Source organism: Triticum aestivum, chromosome 2A, assembly GCF_018294505.1.
Source record: "Triticum aestivum cultivar Chinese Spring chromosome 2A, IWGSC CS RefSeq v2.1, whole genome shotgun sequence".
In the NCBI taxonomy this organism is placed as follows: Eukaryota; Viridiplantae; Streptophyta; class Magnoliopsida; order Poales; family Poaceae; genus Triticum; species Triticum aestivum.
This window is the reverse complement of record NC_057797.1, coordinates 698,847,330-698,874,293: the sequence shown is the minus strand read 5'-3', so window position 1 is coordinate 698,874,293 and position 26,964 is coordinate 698,847,330. Positions and strand designations below refer to the sequence as shown.

Below are 26,964 nucleotides of genomic sequence, written 5' to 3'. Positions count from 1 at the left end.
TAGGTTTCAATAAAAGCTTTGCTGTAGGAAGCTCTGGTAGAAGTGGTGGATTAGGAATTTTCTGAAATGAGGAAATAAAGCTCGAGATTATCGGTTATTCAGAGTATCATATTGATGTGATTGTGGACGAGTTGACACAAACAAAAGCTCGTATAACCTTTGTCTATGGCGAAGCTCAAGTTCCACAAAGATACAAAACATGGGATATGCTTCGGGGTATTGCAGGAACCGGGAACGACCCTTGGATGGTGATAGGTGACTTTAATGAGGTCTTGCATGCACACGAACACGATGGTGTAGGCAACCGAAGCCAGGCTCAAATAGATGGGTTTCGGGATGCTCTTGATACATGTGGACTCTCGGATATCGGGTATTCAGGATCGGAGTGGACTTTCGAGAGGAAAGTAGCCGGGGGTACGTTCACAAGAGTGAGACTGGATAGATGTGTTGCAAATCCAGCGTGGACGCTAGCCTATCCAGACGCAGTGCTTGAACACAAGACAGCGGCGAGTTCAGATCATGTACCACTACTACTCAGCCTACACGGGGTGCATGCATGCAGGAGGCCCAAGAGGACATTTAAATATGAAGTTTGCTAGGAAAGAGACCAGTCGCTATCGTCAATAGTGCAGGCGGGGTGGGAAAAGACACCAGGTGTTTCGTTGGAATCAGTGTGCAACAAATTGCAAGGTCTGGCTGACGATTTGTCATCATGGGAGCGCACTCACTTCGGCAGCATCCGGCGGGACATTGCTAGATTAAAAAACGAGCTTCAGGTGCTGCGGGCGATCCTAGGAAGAACTGCACCATCTCGCGAGGAAACCAAGGCAGCAGATCAGTTAGTTGAGTTGTTCCATCGAGAGGAGATCCTCTGGCATCAGAGGGCGCACGTGGAGTGGCTCGCGCACGGCAACAAGAACACATATTTTTTCCATTTAAGAGCCAGCCGTCGCCGCCGGAAAAACCAAAAAAAATCGTTGCAGCTGCCTGATGGAAGGATGATTGATAATGAAGGTGAAATGGAGGAGCTGGCGACAGACTTCTACAGTAACCTTTACACATCTGGGGGAGTCCATGACATGGGACGTGTACTTCAAACTGTCCCTTCCAAGGTAACACCGGCAATGAATGAGTTCCTAAACGCTCCATACACGCAAAAGGAGGTTAAGTCAGCATTGTTCCAAATGTTCCCGACAAAAGCTCCCAGACCGGATGGGTACCCAGCCCACTTTTACCAACGTCATTGGGACGTGTGCGGAGCTGATGTTACTGCAGCAGTGTTGCGAATCATCAATGGCACCGAGTCAGCGGAATGCATAAATGAGACACTGTTGGTACTCATTCCCAAGGTAAAAAAAACCCACATTGATGTCGCAGTTCAGACCTATATCCCTATGTAATGTATTATACAAAATTGCGTCCAAGGTTATTTCCAACAGGTTGAAGGTTGTTTTACCTGATATCATCTCAGAGGAGCAGTCAGCTTTTGTTCCAGGCAGACTTATCACGGACAACATAATAACTGCATACGAGTGTCTTCATTTTATGAAGAGAAATAAAGCAAAGAGAAATAGATATTGTGCACTCAAACTGGACATGATGAAAGCTTATGATAAGGTTGAATGGGATTATCTTCAGGCAATCATGTTGAAGCTGGGATTCACAGACAGATGGGTTGAGATTGTTATGAGCCTGGTAAGGACAGTTAAGTTTTCGGTTCTGTTTAACGGTAAGAAGTTGAATGAGTTTCAACCTTCATGTGGAATACGACAGGAAGACCCAATTTCTCCATATTTATTCTTGATAGCAGCAGAGGGCCTTTCATGCCTTTTAAAATCTTTGACGAGTCATCCAACTTGAATGGGATACAGGTGGCTGCCACAGCTCCATCGGTTAACCATTTACTATTCGCAGATGACAGCCTGCTGTTTTTCAAGGCTAATACAAATGGAGCAAACGAGGTAAACCAGTTGTTGAACATTTATTGCCAAGCTTCGGGTCAACGCATAAATCATGATAAGTCGTCAATACACTTCAGTAAAGGTACTCCCGACAGTGTAAGAGAAGCAATAAAGGTGGTGTTACAAGTTCAAAATGAGGCACTGAGCGCCAAATACCTCGGGATGCCCACGGAGGTGGGGACTTCCAAAAATGGGGCTTTCAAATATTTGAAAGATTACTTATGGAGCAGGGTTCAGGGATGGATTGAAAAATCATTATCCTCGGCAGGGAAAGAGGTATTGGTTAAATCCGTGGCTCAAGCAGTCCCAGTCTTCTCTATGTCCTGTTTCAAGCTCCCAAGGGGCTTATGCGAGCACTTGAATATGTTGATTAGGAAATTTTGGTGGGGGAGTAAAGAAGGACACCGCAAACCTAGTTGGGTTTCTTGGGAATCAATGACCCAGCCAAAAAGTATGGGAGGACTGGGTTTTAAAGACTTTGAGCTCTTCAACTTAGCACTTTTGGCTAAGCAAGCATGGAGAATCCTTCAATTCCCAGAATCGTTGAGTGCAAGAATTCTAAAAAGTATATACTTCCCGAATGGCTCCATCCTAGAGGCAGAGCTTAGCAGCCATCCTAGCCAAATTTGGCGGGCTGTAATAGAAGGGCGAGATATACTCAAACAGGGCCTAATCAGAAGAATTGGCAATGGGGAGACTACCAATATCTGGGAGGATAACTGGCTACCACGAGGGGAGATGATGAGACCGTACGGGAGCCGCCAACGAAATCCGCCTACGACAGTGTCAAAATTAATGGATCATACTTCTGCAGTTTGGAACGTAGAGAGACTACAAGAGGCGTGTCTCCCGATTGACATCCCAACCATATTAAGCATACCACTTTGTACGTCGAACGTGCCTGATACATGGTCCTGGAATTTTGAGAAAAATGGTTGTTTTTCCGTCAGATCAGCCTACAGGATGATGGTGGACAAGAAATTCAGAAGGGAAGCATGGCTAGATGGGGGAGCTGGATCCTCAAGCAATGATCGTGATGGAGAATCATGGAAGCTTCTATGGAAAACTCCAGTCCCAGGGAAAATTCGCATGTTCCTTTGGAGGCTGGCGAAACACTCCATCCCAACGGAGGATATTCGGGCTCACAGAAATATGGCGACCTAAGTGCATGCGGTCTATGCGGTGTCGAGGATTCCTGGAGACACTCACTGCTCGAGTGTTCTACGGCCAGATGTATATGGGCGTTAGTGGATGGCGACCTGGCTGAACACTTATGTGAAACCACGGAACCAAGTGCAAAACAATGGATGTTTTCAATGATTGACACATTATCACATGATTCCTTTGTCCGCCTAGCAGTCACCTTATGGGCAATATGGTGGGTTCGACGCAAGGCAATCCATGAGGAAGTCTACCAAAACCCCGCATCGACACATCAATTTATAAATCGCTTCCTGGCAGACCTTGAGCTACTCCCAAAGAAACCAAAGAAGAAGCCTACAGCGATTAGAAGAGGTCCACCCAAGCCAAAAGCGCCACCAGGCGGCTTTGCAAAGATACACATTGATGCGGCAGTTTCAAAAACTCGCAACCGAGGTGCGGCTGCGGCAGTATGTAGGGACTCCAATGGAGATTTTATTGGAAGCTCAGCCCTTGTTGTGCATGGAATAACAGATGTTCCAATATTGGAAGCGATAGCGTGTCGGGAAGGCCTTTCTCTTGCCCAAGATTTGTTGATCCAGAACTTTGTGATTGCTTCGGACTTCAAGCAAGTGGTAGCTGATATCCAGAAAGGAAGCCGAGGTGTTTATGGGTCCATTATTTCTGAAATAAAACAATCGATGTTAGCATTTAATTGCTTGCTTAGTTTTGAAGGTAGAGCTATGAATAGCGATGCCGATAGGTTAGCCAACTTTGCTCATTCTCTAGATCAGGGTCGCCACATGTGGCTTGATGCCCCCCATGATCCTTTTTGTATCCCACTTCATGTGGAATTTGAGTAATAAAGCTTGGTTTAACCCCTAAAAAAAAACATGATATGCCATAATTATTGTACATTTAAGTCCTATCTCAATTATCTCGCATGAATATTCGTGTGGGTATTTCTTTTTCTTTTTCTTTTCCTTTTTATGCTTAATTAAGTTACTTAGATGTGCAATAATTTTAATGGTAGAAACAAAAAACTTTGGACACCACTGAAATAGGTGAAATTTTGCATATTTCGGAAATCATTTCAGATTTGAGATTTTGAAATTTCACTCAATTTTAGTTAATTCTAACATATTTTAAATTTATTTTTGAAATCGGTTCGAATCTGCTTCGAAATTTCAGGGTTAAAAGTATTTCGGAGCTTATTGGAAAAAGTGAAATTTCATCGAATTTTTTAACCATGGCAGTGCGTGGCGAGGGTGGCAGCATCAGCCTCGTCTCTATCTGCTCGGCGGGTAGAGAAGGTTACCGCAGCTTGGTCTGGGGATGTGCTTGGCGGCAAATGTGCGACGTGGGAGTAGGGGCGTCGCGGTGGTGGTGCGGGCCAGGTTGTTAGAGCAACTTCCAACCCATTTCATCTGCGGCCGTTTTTTGATCGGCGCAAAAAAAATTTCAGCCCAACACGTCGATCTAAATGGATGCGCGTCCGCTTTCGTCCGCCTGTCGACTTATTTTCGGTCCATTTTTGAGCCTGATTTGCATCGACGCGGACACAAGACGGACGCATGCGCGCTCGCCCTTTTTTCTTACCGGGCCCGCTGGTCGGTGGCATATTGGATTCACACACTCGCCCGCCTGCTACGTCGCTGACGCCGCCGGTCATTTTTTCAGATAAAAATGGATACTTGGATAATTCTAGCGTACACACATAAAAAGAAAAAGATCACTACTCGTCGATTTCTGACTCCGACTCGGTAATGTCCTCCTCCGATGTCTGAATGTAGGCGTCAACATACGCCTCGTCTTCAAAGTCCCAACCCGCCGCTTCTCGTAACTTCAGTTTCAATTGAGCTGCCTGCTTCCGGATGCTTGTCCTCCCGATAGGCGGCTCGCTCCCTCCTCCTCGCGTCCCTTTCCGATCTCAATTGCTTGTAGAACTGGCGCTCGTCGACGATGTCCTGCGGGAAGCCTCCGCGCCACACCACCAAGGCTTCCACGTCCTTCTCTACGATGGCGAGGCGACGCTGCCGCCTCCGGTGAACACGACGATCCTTGTCGGTGAAAAGCCACGGGAGAGGCGCCAGATCCTGCGCCCGCTGGCTCGACATGTTGGGAAAGTTCATATCCCAACGAGGCCTCAGGAGGCACCACGCCGCCGCGTCGTGTGCGCGGGCCGCCTCCTCTGCGGTGTCGAAGGTGCCGAGGACAAGACATTTCTCGCGAAACCAGATCTCGGCGGAGAAGGCGCCGGAGCGGCGCTCGCGGACTCCGCGAAAATCCGAAGTGCTCAGGCGGCGGATCGACATGGTGGCGCAGAGGCGGCGAGAGTGGGCGGCCGACAGAGTGTGAAGGGAGCGCCTTCTTTATAGCAAGCGCCGGCCACGGCGTGCGCGCGAACCTTTCCCGCGCGCTGGAGCGCCAAAACCAGCGCACGCTAGGCCGCTTTCCCCCGCGCGCTGGAGCGCCAAAACCAACGCACGCTAGGCCGCTTTCCCCCCCCCCCCCCGTGCTGGAGCGCCAAAACCAGGGCGACAGCATGACGTTAAACGCGCGCGGTCATGAAATGGGTCGGCCCGTTGGGCGCACTACCGACCTAAAACTAAAAAAGGGCGGACGGCGGGCGGGCGACCGACCCAAACGGACAAAAAACGAACAAAAATGTCCTCTGTTTGGGTCGGCCCGTTGAAGTTGCTCTTAGAACTTCTGGAGGACGTTTTGGGTGACAACTTGCAGCAGATCTGGTGCCCCGTGACGGTGGGTGGGTAGCTGGTGCTGCCTCAAATGGATTTTCTAGCCAAGAAGCATGGTGGGGTGTCAAGGAGTGGAGTGTGGGGAGGTTGTCAAGGGGTGAGGTGGTGATCTGGCCACTCATTGCAGGTGTAGGGGATGCCGGTCGGGACATGCTCTTCTCCTTCTCCTTCCCCTTTTCCCCGGCCTGGCGCTTCCTAGGTCCTGATTGGGCGTTGATCGTGGCAGGTCGATCGCTGGCAGCTCCATCGGTAGCAAGTATCTACTGGTAGGCGCAAAGCATGTCCCTTGGATGGTTACTAGGGTGTCTGGATGCAGTAGGGTGGACCTGGGGATTGGGAGTGCTCATGGGCGGAGCTTATGGCTCAGGTGCTGGCAGGCTACCATGGCCGCACGGTCGACGTGGTGGTTAGTGTTCGGGATTCTAGGGTGGTGATGCGGCTGGTGTTCTTGTGACTGACCGTACCCTGATTCGAAAACCTTGTCTCGATTTAGCCAGGCTAATAGCGGCGGTGTCGTCCATGGGCGTCATTTCCTTCTTCAACACCATTGCGGTGGCCCTTTGTCTTTCTGATGCTTCGGGCGAAAACCTGATCCTTTGGGTCTAGCGATGGTGGTGCTTCGGTATTGTGTCCGTCCTGAAGGAGCCACCTTGGAGTCCATGGTCCATCGTTGTTTAGCTTCGCCTCTTCAGTGTTGGTCGTTCAAGGTTGGGAGCTCCATTGACTCCAAGCGATGCTCAATTTATCCACTTGTCGTTTGCTTTGAGTTGTATGGGGTGGTGCTATTGTTCTTCAACTCATCTTGGCTTGGGTGTGTTGTGGTGATGTGATATATGCGGGTGTTTGTATGGTGGTTGCTACTTTATATATAAATTGGGGCAAAGGCCTTTCTAGTAATCTAGTATACAGAACCTGACATGTATCTCACAGTTGTATGAGGATCAGAGCATCTCCAATAGACTCCTTAAAAATCTGTCGCTTATAATGATTACAAGATCATCGAAGCCAGACTTTGCCGCATTGGTCCATTTTTGCAATAGAATGATAGGAATTGCAACAAGTATAAATGCACTAAACCGAGAGTTAAATTTGCATAAATTTACACATATTTTTTGGTTACAAAAGAACGGGGTTTAATGAATTTGTAGCGAAATAATGTGGTGTTAGGAGACCATAAACCTTAGAGCTGATGTAGACAGGAAGAGAGGGCCATAAACATTATTTGGAATAATTCCATAAAATAATCCTACAAACACAAGATAGATGTATTGAAACTTGAAGGACCACTTACAAGTTACCAGGGGGGAAAAGCTTCTCAATATATCGCATAGGAAAAGAAATAGACATTTCATCCCTAGAAATTACAAATTTCATCAATTTTAAAATTGGCCCCTACCTACACCCGGAGCTAATCTCTGTGGATAGAAATGAAAGTAGGATAAACGAGATTGAGTTGGCTCTTTCAATGAGGAAGTTAGTTGAGGCAATAGAATTACTCAATAAGTTACTCCCTCTGTAATTTAGACGTTTCACTCCTTTGTTTACGTATGTGACGCCCCCGATTCAATCGTACACTAATCATACACGCAAACGTGTACGATCAAGATCAGAGACTTACGGGAAGATATCACAACACAACTCTACAAATAAAATAAGTCATACACGCATCATATTACAAGCCAGAGGCCTCGAAGGCTCGAATACAAGAGCTCGATCATAGACGAGTCAGCGGAAACAACAATATCTGAGTACAGACATAAGTTAAACAAGTTTGCCTTAAGAAGGTTAGCACAAACTGGGATACAGATCGAAAGAGGTGCAGGCCTCCTGCCCGTGATCCTCCTAAACTACTCATGGTCGCCGTCAGCGGGCTGCACGTAGTAGTAGACACCTCCCGAGTAGTAGCCGTCGTCGTCGACGGTGGCGTCTGGCTCCTGGGCTCCAACGTCTGGTCGCAGCAATCGGGTATAGAAAGGGGGAAAAGAGGGAGCAAAGCAACCGTGAGTACTCATCCAAAGTACTTGCAAGTAAGGAGCTACACTACATATGTATGCATTGGTATCAAATGGATTAAGGGTATCATATGTGGACTGAACTGCGGAATGCCGGAATAAGAGGGGAATAGCTAGTCCTATCGTAGACTACGCTTCTGGCCACCTCCATCTTGCAGCAAAAGAAGAGAGTAGATGGTAAGTTCACCAAGTAGCATTGCATAACATAATCCTAACCGATGATCCTCCCCTCGTTGCCATGTGAGAGAGTGATCACCGGTTGTATCTGGCACTTGGAAGGGTGTGTTTTATTAAGTATCCGGTTCTAGTTGTCATAAGGTCAAGGTACAACTCCAAGTCGTCCTGTTACCAAAGATCACGGCTATTCGAATAGATTAACTTCCCTGCAGGGGTGCACCACATAACCCAACATGCTCGATCCCATTTGGCCGGACACACTTTTCTGGGTCATGCCCGGCCTCGGAAGATCAACACGTCGCAGCCCTACCTAGGCACAATAGAGAGGTCAGCACGCCAGTCTAAATCCTATGGCGCAGGGGTCTGGGCCCATCGCCCATTGCACACCTGCACGTTGCGTACGCGGCCGGTGAGCAAACCTAGCCTCCCTTATACAAGAGTAAGCGTTCCAGTCCAACCCGGCGCGCGCCGCTCAGTCGCTGACGTCACGAAGGCTTCGGCTGATACCATGACGCCGAGTGCCCATAACTGTCCCCGAGTAGATGGTTAGTGCGTATAAGCCAGTGACCAGACTCAGATCAAATACCAAGATCTCGTTAAACGTGTTAAGTATCCGCGAACGCCGACCAGGCCCAGGCCCACCTCTCTTCTAGGTGGTCTCAACCTGCCCCGTCATTTCGCCACAAAGTATCAGTCGGGAGCCGTCGGGAACCCAGGCCCACCTCTACCGGGATGGAGCCACCTGCCCCTTCAGCCCCCAACTCCGAACAGTACCACAGGTAATGTAACAATGTATAGTATATAGTATATGCCCGTGATCACCTCCCGAAGTGATCACGGCCCAGTAGTATAGCATGGCAGACGGACAAGAATGTATGGCCACTGATGATAAACTAGCATCCTATACTAAGCATTAGGATTGCAGGTAAAGGTAACAACAGTAGCAGCAAGGATAGGCTATGCATCAGGATAGGGTAACGGAAAGTAGTAACATGCTACACTACTATAATGCAAGCAGTATAGAAGAGAATAGGCGATATCTGGTGATCAAGGGGGGGGGGCTTTGCCTGGTTGCTCTGGCAAGAGAGAGGGGTCGTCAACTCCGTAGTCGTACTGGGTAGCAGCGGCGTCGGTCTCGGTGTCTAGCGGAAGAAGGGGGGAAGAAAATATGAATACAATGCAAACAGGTGCATAACGATGCATGACTAAGCAAACAGCGGTGTTAGGTGTGCCCTAACGCGGTAAGAGGTGATACAGGCGAAGGGGGGGAAACATCCGGGGAAGTATCCCCGGTGTTTCGTGTTTTCGGACAGGTGAACCGGAGGGGAAAAGTTGCATGTTCGCTATGCTAGGGATGTGTGGCGGACAAACGGGCTGCGTATACGGAATCGTCTCGTCGTTCTGAGCAACTTTCATGTACAAAGTTTTTTCATCCGAGTTATGGATTATTTTATATGATTTTTCAAAATTTTAAACTTTTTCTGGAACTATTATTTACTTGAAAATAAAAGGTTAAATTGCTAAGGGTACACATAAGTGTACCCAGCAAAGTGCACAGAGGCTGACGGTGGGTCCCAGTTGACTGCCCAGTCAGCAGTCAACTGGAGACTTTGACTGGTCAAAGGGCTAGTGGGACCCTCCTGTTAGTGATTAGGCTATTCTAGTCAGCATTTTGACTTGGTCAAACTGGATAGGGGGCCCACCTGTCATAGGGCCAACTAACTAACAGAGGTTATTTTTTAACTTTTTAGTGGTGGGGCCCAGGGGTCAGTAGCACCTTAGTGGGGGTGGTTAAGTGTAAATGGTAAGGGGCTATCCCCTCTAATCGAAAATAGGGGGCCGACCAACACGCAGCAGGAACCATGGTCGGGGCGGCGGTGTGCGCGGGCAGGGCTCGCCGGAGGTAGCGGCGGATGCGGCCGGCACGGCGGTTCCCCGGCAGCCAGGGGAGGCACGCGCTCCCGGCGGGAAGCGGGGAGGCGCGGTGGGGAGGCAGCAGCAGAAGGAGCAGCATGCGGGAGCAGGGGCGGTCGACGCGGCGGGGACGAGGGGAGTCGGGCGGGCGACCAGGGGAGGCGCCGCGGCACAGGCCCGGGGAAGTCGGCGCGGCGGCCGGCTGCGGGGAGGGCGCATAGCGACGAGCAGGGGGTCGCGATGGAGGCGACGCGGGGCGAGCTGGGTGCTGCAGCGGGCGTGGCGCGACGGTGCATAGGCGGTGCGGGGTGGACAGGGGTAGGCAAACGGGCAGCGACGTTCGGACACGGACAGTCAGTTGCTTCGAGTGGCGGCTGCAGCGTGTGTGGGGGCGGCCGGAGTGGTCCGTAGTGGTGATGGCCGGTGGCGAAGCAAACGACGACGACGAGCAACAGCAACGTTGGTTGCGGCCGATGCAGCGATGGAAAAGAGCGCGGCAGAGAGGGGAAAAGCGCGGGCGCTCACTGAGAAGGCACAAGAAGGCCCGTCGAAAGTTTAGAAGCAGCATCGATGGGGAATTTGGCGACGATCGTCGGCGACAACCGAAGAGGAACCGGTCGATCCCGGCGCTGTGGTGGTCTTCTGCTCGAGGCCGTGGTCGGGGAGGAAGCATAGGTCGTCGACGGTGCTCCTGGCGCGGGATCGGCCGGAGAGGACGACGACGGCCACGGGGACGCTGAGGCGGCGGTGACGACCATGCTCAGGACCTTGAGGAAGGCGAGAGGAGAGCGGTGAGTGGAGGCAGGTGGGGAAAGGAGAGCCCGAGGCGTGGGGGGGGGGGGGGGGGGGGGGGGTGCGTGGCGCCCTTATCCCCCCGCGGCGCTGCCGGTGAGGGGCGGTTCGGTGGCGACCGCGGGCACGATCGGGTGCGCCCGGTGAACAGGGAAGTGTACGAGGGGGTTTGAGTGGGCCGGCCTGGCTGGGTGGGCTAAGGCCGAGGAAACAAGAGGGCTTTCTTTATTTATTTATTTTTGTTTTATTTTATATTTCTGTTTTACTGTTTTTATTTTAGTTTCCTTTTGAATTTGGTTCTATAAACTACACCACTGGTCCCTAATTTAGTTTTAATAAGTATGCCACTGCCCCATAAGTTTTTGGCAATAAAACAAATAGTTTAATATTTTATCAAATTGAAAAGGGTAGTTAGTTAAATGTTTTGCTGCTATTTTAAATATTTTAGTGCACTTAAACCTTTTATAAAATTGTGGTTTCTTCACCATAATTACCTATGCTTTATTTGCCACACTTCGAACATTTTAGTTTTAATGTTTGAAGATTTTTTTTATGTTTGACAAAAACTCAAGTTTGAATTTGAGTAGTTTTGATCTAACGCGAGGTTTATCCACAGTAATAAAGGTGGCGTGGCATCATTAGCGTAGGTTTACTGTAGCTTAACTATCCGGGCGTCACAATTCTCCTCCACTACAAGAAATCTCGTCCCGAGATTTAAGAGGTAGTGAAAGGGGGAAAGGTTTTGGTTATGAATCTAGCGGGTCTTCTCATCCTGGCTTGCTCTTCGCGAAGAAGTTGATCCCTGTCGTTGATGTCTTCATTTCTCTACTTCAGGTCATCTTGACGAAGTCGCATCCTATTTTCGGGGTCTGTCTCGTACTTACGAATAGGTAAGGGGCGGTTCGACAATGATAGAATGCTATAAGGGTTAACCATCGGGGGTTATCCCATGAATGAACACAGGGGTATCTCTTGAGTTGGTCAAATGAAACACATCGAGAGCCAAGCAAGAAGGTATAGTAAGAAGTATCAAGCGGATAGGCAATCGTTCGATGCCCAATTAGAAGGTGAAAGGGTTTCAGGGCACGAGAATAAGTATTGCGCCTGATACCAGAGTAGATCTCTAGGAAGGTGGCTCGCGAATTACATATCAAGTCAAGCGCGAGGAATTTTTTTGGCAACAGGGTGTACAGGAGAGTCAGGTTTCGATCCTGTGGAACTTGTGGGTTATGGGCCCACCATGTGGGTTAAAGACAGAAAGAGTGGTGTCATCTTGCACGGTTATGATAACCATGCAGGTCAGACCATAACCTGTCGGTTATGTCGGCAACAACGTCGGTACCAAGGGCAGGGGACGGAGAGAACCATTTTCCTGCTCGTTGAACGAGGCGGACCAATAGGCAAGGTTCTCGTCCATTGGTGGTTACCAGAATGTCATCAACAAAAGCAACAGGGTCTTATTGACAGAATTATACACGGAGGTGTTAACATAAGCAGGGAATTAATACTTCTTAGGTCATAATGATCACCAGAAAGGTCAAACAAACCAATGGAAAGGAAAACGTGATCATCGGGTTAAACAGAACAATGGAAAGGAAAAATGTGTTTAAACACATTCAGTGGTATATCCTTCCCAAGGACAAGCAGAGCATGATATCTATGACAGGATACAACATAGAAAACCCTTTTGGAAAAGGGAGAGAGTATCATGACATTACCCATACAACGGTGTTTGGGGTAATTAATAAAGAAATTTTAGCATCGTGCTTCAAATGTTCTTATTGAAAGTCGGAGTACCACATACATGCTTCGAGATAGTGTTGACATGGTCTTTAAGCAAAGGTCAGACTTTGGATACAGGAAGGATCCATCAGGAAAAACTTGTAGAATAAGTCTTACAATTTCCTCATGGAAGAATGGATAGCCTTGCTAAAAGGAAAATTATAACAATAGGCCCTCCGGTCAGGCATGCTAGGCATGACATCACCTTACCGAGTCATATAAAGACCAATGTTATAACTCTTGAAAATATATTCCGACCATCATATCTGACCAAGATTCAGATCTGATTGGTGTCAGGATACCTTAGACTCTGGATGCCTGAGCAGAAAAAGGTGCGACACAAATTGACGAGATGACATTATAAGATCCTCAGGAAATGAACTATGGAAGCAAGTTCGAAACAAGAGTCCATCATTAAAACCAAGAAGAGGATGAGGAGGTGGTTGATGGACTCAACGACGATTCATCGAGAATTCCACACGGATGGATTTCCACAATTATGTGCACAAGGAGATGACATTTGAAAATTCAAATGATATAATGTTGTATGCCCGAGGAAAACATACACCATTAATCATTAGTTGAAAGGTGTGACCGAAATACGACCTTAGGCAGCAAGATCAATGTTAGAGTGACGATTCAATAATCAACAGCCTAAGAACGAACTGTCGATCGTTAACATTCAAAGCAATAGGGTTGCCAGAAGTACAAAATCCAAGCAGCACCGCTTGTTAGATGGTACCCCGGTTAGAATCAACACGGGGACCAAGAAAGAATGGTGACGGTGAGAAGTATCACTATGCCAAGAATTTTCAAAGAGGTGAAGCAATCCTCACAACATACTCGGCATAAAGGACAATAATACTTCAAGGTCGAATATAATGCAAATAGGATAGCAAGTTGCATCCATAACATGGACAAGCTCATGATGAAAAGAAGTTCAGGGTGTTGTCGATGATAAAAAAAATCATCGAGGGCAAGGAGGGTATTTCTCAACATGAACACAGTTGACATCTCGAAAGAAGTCAAAGTGTTGAAGGTGATCCGACACATTTGTCGAGAGATTTCAAGACGTAATCGATCGGTGATGACATCAAGTCAAATGAATGGTGAAGCGAAAGGTTATTGTAACCAAGGGTATGACACAAACTCCAAACCAAGTTCGTTGTTCAAGGCGAAATGGCATGATGAGGAAGATCGACGTAAGCTTAGCTCATCGTCAAAAATTGTGCTCTAGGAAGAAGGACCAGGTAGCACAGTTAAAATTTAGTACGATAATGATATAGCCGATAAGGCTTGGGATGACTTGAAGAATTATTAAACTTGTAAGCAACAAAAATTACTTAGAGTTATCGAATTGGAGTGCAAACTCGATTCACAATTCGGTGTTCTCGGTTGACGACAACCCAAAACCCAGGAAAATTGGAATCGATGGGAAATAACAGTTGATGAAGAACCCATAAGAAGTTATGCAGTTACATGATATTCTCGAGATACCAGAGTGTAATACTCGACGGTAGGGCAGAGTAGAGGGTGGACACGTTAAATGATCTGCAGAAGACAAGTACTTCATCTTGTGTGAGAAATGGAATCAAAGGAGAACAATCATGGTCGGAACCACGATTGCAAAGGCTCAATATACAGATACCAAATTATATTAAGGGAATAGTTATTATTACAAGAAGCTTCCATGATAGGATATACATCGTGTCCATGGGCATGAACACAAAGTTCAAGGTCGACTCCCACTCCTTCAATGTATAACCTTCCATTCACCTCTCGCTTTTCGAAAATGACATTAGTTGTCGAAAGTTTTACCTGGTGCAATACTAGATAATTATGACCCGTGAAATCTTTCGGGTTCACACAGAGTAAGGAAGGCATAGGTTTAACCCATCGAGGCATCTTATGAACACATACCACCAACTTCAGGAGCGAATAACTCAAGCTCGGGAGCAGAGCATGGTTGACAAAAGCAAGGGATACAATTTACCAAAGGCATTATGTATCCGATGAAAGGCTCACAAGTTCAATGAATATGAAGGATGGTGTCGGACAAAATCCAACAAAGGATCTGGTGGTCCATAAGGGATCTGATGTGAGTATCGGTACTCAATCAAGGAAGAAGGAATGCAAGGGGATCAGATTATAGAAACAACTGACTAACTCAAAGCTCAAATGCAAAGGAATTATGAATTCCAAGACAAGGGATCAGAAGCAATGCTCTGATTAGGGATGGATAAGTTGAATCGCCTTAGGGGTACAATCGATGGCAATTTCATTGGTCGAGATCCAGCTCATGTTTAAAATGACGTCTGAGCCGAAAGGACGAAAGGAAGGATCTGATTAAGGAATGCGAGCATTCGCAACATATTGATTCAACAGACTCAAACTGATAATGAATAAGGATGCCAATAAGATTACCAGACTTATGAGGTTAATCATAATGCAAGCAAGCAAGAATTTCAAGAGCAATAGGCTGTTGAGGATTTTCGGGGATCAAATGGTATTTCGAAGACTTTTGTGAAATACATGAATCAACTGGGGATGAGCGGGTACTCGATAAGTGCGAGAAATTATCCGTAAGGGTATGTGTGTGGCAAAGAGCTGCAAAGCGGTGGGCACAAAGGATTCTCGAATCATCGAAGAAATTTTCAGGGTATCAAGTAATAACAGGGGCAACTAGGAACAAAGGTAAGAACAACAAGCTTAATCAATTATCCATAAGGATTTATCAGTGGTCGGGAATAGCAAAAGTGGTGGGCACAAGGTCTCGAGATAATAATGGAGAGTATCTTTGGAATCTTCTGGTGAAGCAGGCCATCATCTGGAATGAAGGGGCTCTTCGGGAGAAAGTATTTACGAGAACCTAGAGTTAGAGTTAGCAAAATCATTTAACCCGAATAGAAGAGAGATCAGAGTCCCAGAGTATAGACGAGGAGTAAAAGATCCTAATACCGCCCAAATGGCGACGTGGGCCCGTAAGACACACAACCATGTTAGTAAAAAGTTTTGTAATGTCTAGACTCGACTTCGGCCAAGAAGTGTGGAAGGGGGATTCCTACAGGCAGTCGGCTCTGATACCAACTTGTGACGCCCCCGATTCAATCATACACTAATCATACACGCAAACGTGTACGATCAAGATCAAGGACTCACGGGAAGATATCACAACACAACTCTACAAATAAAATAAGTCATACAAGCATCATATTATAAGCCAGGGGCCTCGAAGGCTCGAATACAAGAGCTCAATCATAGACGAGTCAGCGGAAGCAACAATATCTGAGTACAGACATAAGTTAAACAAGTTTGCCTTAAGAAGGCTAGCACAAACTGGGATACAGATTGAAAGAGGGGCAGGCCTCTTGCCTGTGATCCTCCTAAACTACTCCTGGTCGCCCTCAGCGGGCTGCACGTAGTAGTAGACACCTCCCGAGTAGTAGTAGTCGTCGTTGATGGTGGCGTCTGGCTCCTGGGCTCCAACGTCTGGTCGCAGCAATAGGGTATAGAAAGGGAGAAAAGAGGGAGCAAAGCAACCGTGAGTACTCATCCAAAGTACTCGCAAGCAAGGAGCTACACTACATATGTATGCATTGGTATCAAATGGATTAAGGGTATCATATGTGGACTGAACTGCAGAATGCCGGAATAAGAGGGGAATAGCTAGTCCTATCGTAGACTACGCTTCTGGCCACCTCCATCTTGCAGCAGGAGAAGAGAGTAGATGGTAAGTTCACCAAGTAGCATTGCATAGCATAATCCTAACCGATGATCCTCCCCTCGTCTCCCTGTGAGAGAGCGATCACCGGTTGTATCTGGCACTTGGAAGGGTGTGTTTTATTAAGTATCCGGTTCTAGTTGTCATAAGGTCAAGGTACAACTCCAAGTCGTCCTGTTACCGAAGATCACGGCTATTCGAATAGATTAACTTCCCTGCAGGGGTGCACCACATAACCCAACACGCTCGATCCCATTTGGCCGGACACACTTTTCTAGGTCATGCTCGGCCTCAGAAGATCAACACGTCGCAGCCCTACCTAGGCACAACAGAGAAGTCAGCACGTCGGTCTAAATCCTATGGCGCTGGGGTCTAGGCCCATCGCCCATTGCACACCTGCACGTTACGTACGCGGCCGGTGAGCAAACCTAGCCTCCCTTATACAAGAGTAGGCATTCCAGTCCAACCCGACGCGCGCCGCTCAGTCGTTGACGTCACGAAGGCTTCGGCTGATACCACGACGTCGAGTGCCCATAAGTGTCCCCGCGTAGATGGTTAGTGTGTATAAGCCAGTGGCCAGACTCAGATCAAATACCAAGATCTGTTAAACGTGTTAAGTATCCGCGAACGCTGACTAGGCCCAGGCCCACCTCTCTCCTAGGTGGTCTCAACCTGCCCTGTCGTTTCGCCACAAAGTATCAGTCGGGGGCCGTCGGGAACCCAGGCCCACCTCTGCCGGGATGGAGCCACCTGCCCCTTCAGCCCCCAACTCCGAACAGTACCACACGTAATGTAATAGTGTATAGTATATAGTATATGCCCGTGATCACCTCCCGAAGTGATCACGGCCCAGTAGTATAGCATGGCAGACGGACAAGAATGTATGGCCACTGATGATAAACTAGGTCCTATACTAAGCAATAGGATTGCAGGTAAAGGTAACAACAGTAGCAGCAAGGACAGGCTATGCATCAGGATAGGGTAACAGGAAATAGTAACATGCTACACTACTCTAATGCAAGCAGTATAGAAGAGAATAGGCGATATCTAGTGATCAAGGGGGTGGGCTTGCCTGGTTGCTCTGGCAAGAGAGAGGGGTCGTCAACTCCGTAGTCGTACTGGGTAGCAGCAGCGTCGGTCTCGGTGTCTAGCGGAAGAAGAGGGGGGAGAAAATATGAATACAATGCAAACAGGTGCATAATGATGCATGACTAAGCAAACAGCGGTGTTAGGTATGCCCTAACGCGGTAAGAGGTGATACCGGCGAAGGGGGGGAAACATCCGGGGAAGTATCCCCGGTGTTTCGTGTTTTCGGACAGGTGAACCGGAGGGGAAAAGTTGCATGTTTGCTATGCTAGGGATGTGTGACGGACAAACGGGTTGCGTATACGGAATCGTCTCGTCGTTCTGAGCAACTTTCATGTACAAAGTTTTTTCATCCGAGTTATGAATTATTTTATATGATTTTTCAAAGTTTTAAACATTTTTCGAAATTATTATTTACTTGAAAATAAAAGGTTAAATTGCTACGGGTACACATAAGTGTACCCAGCAAAGTGCACATAGGCTGACGGTGGGTCCCAGTTGACTGCCCAGTCAGCAGTCAACTGGAGACTTTGACTGGTCAAAGGGCTAGTGGGACCCTCTTGTTAGTGACTAGGCTATTCTAGTCAGCATTTTGACTTGGTCAAACTGGATAGGGGGCCCACCTGTCATAGGGCCAACTAACTAACAGAGGTTATTTTTAAACTTTTTAGTGATGGGGCCCAGGGGTCGGTAGCACCTTAGTGGGGGTGGTTAAGTGTAAATGGTAAGGGGCTATCCCCTCTAATCGAAAATAGGGGGCCGACCAACACGCAGCAGGAACCATGGTCGGGGCGGCGGTGTGCGCGCGTAGGGCTCGCCGGAGGTAGCGGCGGATGCGGTCGGCATGGCGGTTCACCGGCAGCCAGGGGAGGCACGCGCTCGCGGCGGGAAGCGGCGAGGCACGGTGGGGAGGCAGCAGCAGAAGGAGCAGCATGCGGGAGCAGGGACGGTCGACGTGGCGGGGACGAGGGGAGTCGGGCGGGCGACCAGGGGAGGCGCCGCGGCACAGGCCCGGGGAAGTCGGCGCGGCGGCCGGCTGCGGGGAGGGCACATAGCGATGAGCAGGGGGTCGCGATGAAGGCGATGGCGGGGCGAGCTGGGCGTTGCGGCGGGGCGTGGCACGGCGGTGCATAGGCGGTGCGGGGTGGACAGGGGTAGGCAAACGGGCAGCGACGTTCGGACACGGACAGTCAGCTGCGTCGAGTGGCGGCTGCAACGTGTGTGGGGGCGGCCGGAGTGGTCCGTAGCGGTGATGGCCGGTGGCGAAGCAGACGACGGCGACGAGCAACAACAACGTTGGTTGCGGGCGATGCAGCGATGGAAAAGAGCGAGGCAGAGAGGGGGAAAGCGCGGGCGCTCACCGAGATGGCACAAGAAGGCCCGTCGAAAGTTTAGAAGCAGCAGCGATGGGGAATTTGGTGACGATCGTCGGCGACAACCGGAGAGGAACCGGTCGATCTCGATGCTGTGGTGGTCTTCTGCTCGAGGCCGTGGTCGGGGAGGAAGCATAGGTCGTCGGCGGTGCTCCTGGCGCAGGATCGGCCGGAGAGGACGACGACGGCCACGGGAACGATGAGGTGGCGGTAACGACCATGCTCGGGACCTTGAGGAAGGCGAGAGGAGAGCGGTGAGTGGAGGCAGGTGGGGAAAGGAGAGCCCGAGGCGTCGAGGGGGGGGGGGTGCGTAGCGCCCTTATCCCCCCGCGGCGCTGCCGGTGAGGGGCGGTTCGGTGGCGACCGCGGGCACGGTCGGGTGGGCCCGGTGAACAGGGAAGTGGACGAGGGGGTTTGAGTGGGCCGGCCTAGCTGGGTGGGCTAAGGCCGAGGAAACAAGAGGGCTTTATTTATTTATTTATTTTTGTTTTATTTTATATTTCTGTTTTACTGTTTTTATTTTAGTTTCCTTTTGAATTTGGTTCTATAAACTACACCACTGGTTCCTAATTTAGTTTTAATAAGTATGCCACTGCCTCATAAGTTTTTGGCAATAAAACAAATAGTTTAATATTTTATCAAATTGAAAAGGGTAGTTAGTTAAATGTTTTGCTGTTGTTTTAAATATTTTAGTGCACTTAAACCTTTTATAAAATTGTGGTTTCTTCACCATAATTACCTATGCTTTATTTATCACACTCCGAACATTTTAGTTTTAATGTTTGAAGATTTTTTTTATGTTTGACAAAAACTCAAGTTTGAATTTGAGTAGTTTTGATCTAACGCGAGGTTTATCCACAGTAATAAAGGTGGTGTGGCATCATTAGCGTAGGTTTACTGTAGCTTAACTATCCGGGCGTCACAACGTACTTTTTAGCCCTTGACATATGAACAACAAACATTGTCTTTGGCTGGACTGGTTCCAAGGCTAGCAGCTTGGTGAAGTCGGAATTTCCTAATCAATCAAATCCGCTTGCAAATTGGCACATGAAACAAAGGTTTAGGAAAGACAAACCAAGGGCGGTTAGAGCTAGTGGTCTTAAGGAAAACACGGATACTGGCTAGGGTTTCCAATTTTGCCCCCAATGTATTCATAAATGAGTCTAACATTTGATTTCTTCCGATCTATCCCCAAGTTAGATTAATGGTATAGTTGCAAGGAAACAAGTTTCTTGAGGAAGGTCTCTATCTCCCCCATGTCCTAATGAGGAGGATAAATCAATCGGTTTTGCTGAAACTCAGCTAGCAGAGATTTATCTGTGGTCTCATTCACGTTGACGTCCATCTGATGTAAGAACGCGCTGACATTTGTGCTGCTATCGAGAAGATGTGGGGCGCGGCCTGTCATCTGTTTTTCTTAGTGTGCGGCACGTCTTGGGCCGGTTTGTCAGGGCGGGCGTGCTGGGTGTGTTGTGCTTTTATACTTGACTGTTTTGAATGGATGTACCTGGCCTCGTTTCGCCGGTGTATTGTGCAGAACAGGGAGAGTCAAGGCAAGCATTTATGTACTTCTCGTGAGCTTTTCCTCCATTTGCCCACTCAGTCTTTATTTTTTTTATTTTTTTGTATGTTTGTCTTGAATTTCTTATTTGTGCTATTTTTCATTTTTTTGCATCATCAGTCGTCAGATCGATTTGCGCCGGGATTCATGTAGGTTGTCCAATGAACGTTACACGCAGCTCGTTGTTTTGTGACCTGTCCTTCAATTTTTTCTGATTGTTTGTTAACGATGCTCACGGCCCATGATGGTTTTTGCTTTCTATTTAAGAAAACCTAAGTCGACGGGCAGTGGTTGTTCATTCGTCTTCTTTTCATTTTTAAATGGGATTAGAACTACATGTTTTCCATAGGGTAGTCATTTTTTAGGGGATTGCAACTGCATGTTTTTCAAAGGCCGGCCACAAACTGCAAGTTTCTCTAGGGTACCCGCAATTGCAAGTGTTTCAAAGGCCGATCGCACCTACAAGTTTCTCTAGGGTAGTCATAATTGCAAGTTTTCAAGGTCGGTCGCAACTGCAAGTTTCTCTAGAGTAGTCGCAATTGCATGCTTTTGAAGGCCAGTCGCAAGTGCGAGTTTCTCTAGGGCAGTCGCAATTGCAACTTTTCAAGGCAGGTCTCAACTGTAAGTTTTTCTAGAGTAGTTGCAATTGCATGTTTTTTAAGGCTGGTCGCAACTGCAAGTTTCTCTAGGGTAGTCGCAATTGCATGTTTTTGAAGGCCGGTCGCAACTGCAAGTTTCTCTAGGGTAGTCGCAATTGCAAGTTTTTGAAGGCCGGTCGCAACTGCAAGTTTCTCTAGGGTAGTCGCAATTGCATGTTTTTGAAGGCCGGCCGCAACTGCAAGTTTCTCTAGGGTAGTCACTATTACAAGTTTTTGAAGGCCTCTCGCAACTGCAAGTTTATCTAGGGTAGTCGCAGTTGCAACTTTTTAGGGTGGTCGCAACTACATGTTCTCTCCCTTTTCCATTTTGTTTTCTTTCGTTTTACATTTTCTTTTTAAAAGTTTTTTCTCTTTTAAAAAACGTTCATGATTTTCAAAAAATACTTTGCAAATTTTAACAATTTTTTGTGTTTGCACAAAAGTTCTAAACTTCAAAAAATGTTCCTATTTTGAAATTTTATTCATGAATTCAAAAAAGTCCGCGAATTTTAAAAATGCTCATGCTTTTTTAAATTTTGTTCAGAAATTGAAAAATCTTCCTGTTTTCTAAAAAATTTCACTTTATTTTATTTTGTTCACAAATTCAAAATAGTTGGGGAACTTAAAATAATGTTTCCGTTTTGTTCAAAATCTATTCACAAATTCAAAAATGTTCATGTTTTCAAATTTTGTTCATAAATTCAAAAAATGTTTGGGAATTTCTAAAGATTTTTTTCAAGTTTTTTAAATATAATTTTTCAAGAAATATTTGAAAAAGTACTAAAACTGTTCGATCTCTCATGATAGATAGTTCTTGAAAGTTTCATGGTGTAACAATGCCCATTAGCTGTGGTGGCTTACAGCACGCATTCAGCATTGTTAGATCGTGAGTTCAAGATCCCATATAAGCGCTTTTCCGGCCTTTTTTTTATGACCCACGTGATACAGCGCTGCATCTGCCAATGGACCGGCTTGTTTTAACACCCAATGACTTGTGAACAGGCCGAAAAGCCCAAACGACCTGTGCGGGAATTAAATCAATTTGACAGCCCAATAGACGCCACCACTAGACCGCGTTGGATTTCGGGAGCCTGGTTACGAGGAACAACCAAAAGCGGGCTTTGTCTCAAAAAAAAAAAAAACAAAAGCGGGCTAGGACAACTATCATGTGATATCAGCTTACATCAGGTGAATGAGATCATATTATAACTCAGCTAGATGAGTTCTAGGCACTCCCTAAATCAATTGGTTTGAATCCCAGTCCCATCCCCGCTGCACCATGATCACAATCCAGATAGTGTTGTCGGGGGGAGAAGCTGGTTACAGACACATGCTTGGGTTGACTCAAGTGTGAACGCTATGGGATGCGTACAAATATGATAAGCCTAGAGGTGGAGATGACTATTTAGAAAAAGTTTCTGAAAGAGAGCAATGCAAGCAAAACATTAACAAAGTGTTATCACTAGGTCGCACGAGTGCAAGAAAAAAATGTCGAGCTTTGTATAGCCTCGTTCCTTTGAACCAATGTGTCGCATTGATTCCCGCAAAATAAAAGTGTTCCATTGAAAAATGAATTCAATTCAAAGTTGAAATCCTTTAAAAGTTCCAAAAAGAAAACCCAAATGATAATCCATGCGTGGCACGAGGCACTTTGACATTGACATTTTTTTACAGCTAACTAAACTTGTCATTCAAAAAAAAAGAAAAAAAACTGAAACTTGCCATGCTAACCTGTTTGGATCCATGGGTTAGAGTTAGTTTGGGTTATTTGGACTCAACTAATCCAAAAATATCCAAACATGGGCCTTATTTGGTTTCACGAGTTAGAGTTAGTTTGGATTAGTTTGGACTCAACTAACCCAAAAATATTCAAACAAGAGGGTTAGTTTGGGTTAGATGCATCTGACCCACCTATAAAATCCAACACACCCAAGAGGTGCTTATTTGAGTTAGTTTTCCTTGGGACCATTAAAAAACATTTTTTTTTCTTTCGCTCTGCCCGCAGTAGATCCCTCCCCAGTTCCTCGAAGCTTCTCGTCCTCTCCCTCCCTCCCTCTCGCATCGCCTCTGAAGGCGCCTCGCCGTATCCGCGCTCCCATCTACCGTCGGTAAGCAACCCCGCCCTATCCTCCCATTCCAACCCCCTCGTTTTCCCGCTGCCTGTCCGCCCACCGGTAAGCAGTCGCGGCTCCTTGCGCGGCCCGTCCCCGTCGGCCTCGGCCAGCGCGACTCCTTGCACAGGGACAACGGATTCGGTCGGCGGGCTGCGCAAGAGGCCAGCGCAGCTCCTTGCCGGGCGTGTCCCCGTCTGCCTCGGCCAGGGCTCGCTCCGCCAAATCCGGCAGGAAAAGGGGTCCAAAGTAGCCAAATGATTGAGAAAGGGTATTTATTGTAATCTAACTCTGCCGTCCAAACACCTCTTTGGTTAGAGTTAGTTCAGAGTTGGTTCATGGTTAGAATTTAATTCTAACCTCTAACTGAGTTAGAGTATCCAAACGGGGCCAGGGGTTAGTTTGGGTTAGATGCATCTAACCCACAAAAAAAAACTAACCCACCCAAGAGGTGCTTATTTGGGTTAGTTCTTCTCAGGACCACTAATTTTTTTTTCTCTCGCTCTCCCCGCAGCAGATCCCTTCCCACTTCCTCGAAGCTTCTCGTCCTCTTCCTCCCTCCCTCTCACACTGCCCGTGAAGGCGCCTCGCCGTATCCATGCTCCATCTAACCCTGCCATCCAAACACCTCTTTGATTAGAGTTAGTTCATGGTTAGAATTTAACTCTAACCTCTAACTGAGTTAGAGTATCCAAACAGGGCCAAAGTTGCCACCTCGTATCATTAAACTTGCCATAGAAAACTTCAACCCAATCATTGCTACCAATATCAACATGGGATCCGTGAACAGATGGTTCTAGAAGCACCAGTCCAAATTCAGTGTCGAGCACTTGGCTCCAATATCACTGACATGCCTTATGCCTCCATCGTACCCGAGCCATCATCCTCCATACCTCTCTCTCGGTGTACAGTGGTTGGATAGTGTGAAGGTCTCGACCCTTTGTCATATGCTTGACTCAATTTGGGCACAGCAGTCTGGACAGGAAGTTATTTTTGAGTGGGTGCAGTGGCTGGAGAGTTCTACGCTCTCTCATCTTGGTTTTGATGGCGGGATAATCATACACAAGTCTGATAGTACGATGGCTCCTGTGGATGCTCGTGTTACTGGAGAGATTCTGTCTGTAGAGGATGTTGTTCAACAGTTGATCAGCTATGATGAAGAGCAATGCCTTGAAACATTTCGTCGTGGCCTCCATGTCTACACAATTTGTTTCAGTGAGCACCCAGGTAATTCAGATGCTCCATTTGATGCTTGGATACTCTCCCTGCTGCTCATTTCACAACTACATCTCCATCATAACTTAAATCTGTTGTTTTGAAACAGTAAGGGAGAACACTACTGATACAGTATATATTGGACACTGAATTGGTGCTCCATGGAGCCAGGGCACCATGATTTATGCACAATCCAAACCAAATTTTGGTATAGTTTTTGGAAATTTTAGTTCTGGTGTATAATGCCTGATTATTAGAATTCAGATACTCTACATTCTGGGATATTGCTGGGTATATCTATTTTTTGCATACCATACTGCTTTTATATAAAATCAACGTATATCTGCGGTCAAACAATCATTAGAAAAAGTAACTATGTTTTGGCTTTAGTTCAAACTTCTTTCAACTAGTTAGTAGACAAATTAAACCTGATAAGAAATATAAAATTATTTTGCACCCCATATCTAGGCGAAACTAACAATGTGGGCCATGGCCCCTTTACTACCACTAGTAGAAAAAAGGTCTTTAGTCCCGTTTTTGGAACCGGGACTAAATGGTCGGTACTAAAGCCAAAACATAGTTCCGATTGGTACTAAAGGCCCTCCACGTGGCCGCTGCCTGGAGGTCCACCTTTAGTCCCGGTTGGTAATACCAACCGGTACTAAAGGAAATTTTATGATTTTTTTTGAAAAAAATTTGAATTTTTTTATTTCAAATTTCTGAATTATTTTAACCTCTAATCTCTAATCACCCCTCATCACTGCTCAATTTAACCTTTAATCTCTAATCACCCCTCATCATCTAACTTCCCGAACGATCACCCATCCTCTCACTACTCCAGCCTGAGCATGCTTAACTTTCGGGTTCTATTCTCCCTCGTTTCCAAGTCTGCACTTGTTGTATTCCTGACAATAGTAAGATGTCAATCCTATTAACCCTCAGGAATTTAGCTTGATCATGAAGTCACACATTTCACTGTTTGAGTTTGAAATTATTGTTCTAAAAAACAATAATTATTTAGTAACACTAATATTTCTTGAATAAGTAGTTTGACCATAGTTTGACCAGATTTGACAAAATTCAAAAAAACTGAAATAATTATTTAGTAACACTAATATTTCTTGAATAAGTATTTTGACCATTGTTTGACCACAGTTTGACCATATTTGACCAAAATTCAAAAAAACTGAAATAATTATTTAGTAACACTAATATTCTTGAATAATTATTTAGTAAAACTAATACTTCTTGAATAAGTAGTTTGACCATAGTTTGATCGGATTTAACAAAAATTCAAAAAAACTGAAATTTGAGCATAACTTTTTTTCCTTTTAGAATTTGAGGATTCTAAAAATTTGCAAACAGGCCATAGGCTGTCAAAATCGGAAGCGGATTTTCGTTCTGAATATTTTGATATATTATACGTTTTTTTCCGACATCGTATGCAAAAGTTATAGCCGTTTTACATTTTCCCTACATTTTTTGCAAAACATGTCTAAATTTAAGTTTTTAAATTTTCCTAACTAGTAGATATAGTAATATAACTACCTCTCAAAGGATTTTATTTTTTGAAGTTTTTATCATTTTCTTTTGATTTTTTTGAAACAAAAAAGGCGATCCACAAACCGGGACTAAAGGGCTCAGGTGAACCGGGACTAATGCCTTAGTCGCACGAACCGGGACCAATGCTCACATTAGTCCCGGTTCGTGACTGAACCGGAACTAATGCCTTAGTCGCACGAACCGGGACTAATGCTCACATTAGTCCCGGTTCGTGACTGAACCGGGACTAATGCCTTAGTCGCACAAACCGGGACCAATGCTCACATTAGTCCCGGTTCGTGACTGAACCGGGACTAATGGGCTGACCCGGCCTGGACCTTTGCCCCCTTTTCTATTAGTGTACATATATCATGAGGAAATACAAGTTAAAGGTTCTGCAGGAACCCAGATATAGTCCAAATGCCTATGAAGCTAATCCCTTATTGAATGATAAGCTTACTTTCCCTGTAAAAAAATAATATTTATAAGCTTCTTTACACAGTTTCTATAATTGCAACATTAGCACAATTAATCATGTTCATGTGTCATGCTGCTGAGGTACATCCTCATTAACAATCCAAGTTCCATCATGCTTAGAGTCTGGAATATTTAAAAGTTTAATCTGTATCTTAATTCTTTTGATTCCCCTCAGGCATCGACTTCGTAGAACTTCCATGCCGTCATTACTATTGCTGGAGGTGCATGGAGACATACTCAAAGTTGCATGTCAAGGATCAGTCCTGAAATTGGTGTGCCCTGATGACAAATGTGGATGTTCTATTCCTCCTAAACTATTGAAGAAGTTGCTTGGAGATGCAGGTTTTGAACGGTGGGAAAGATTGGTATTTCAGAAGACTCTAGACTCAAGGGCTGATGTAGCTTACTGTCCAAGATGTGAAACAGCTTGCCTGGCAGATGAGGACAGCGCCCAGTGCTCCAATTGCCTCTTCACCTTCTGCGTCCGCTGCAGAAATCGTCGCCACGTAGGGGAGAGATGCATGACTCCAGAAGAAAAACTTATTTCTGTACAGGTTCAAAATCCATATAAACACTACATATTCTTTCTTTTTTTGAAATAAGTGTTAGCTAACTGTCCATGTTCTGATTAAAATCCATCTAACGGTGCATATTCTGTTGTAAGTTTTAGCTGTTATGTTTAATACGAGAGCTAACTTCCAAC

At 46.4% G+C, this 26,964-nt stretch overlaps 1 pseudogene; it reads left to right on the top strand.

The window, feature by feature from the left end:
• The window catches only part of LOC123191874 (uncharacterized), a 29,012-nt pseudogene that overhangs the window by 405 nt on the left and 1,643 nt on the right, over positions 1-26,964 (top strand).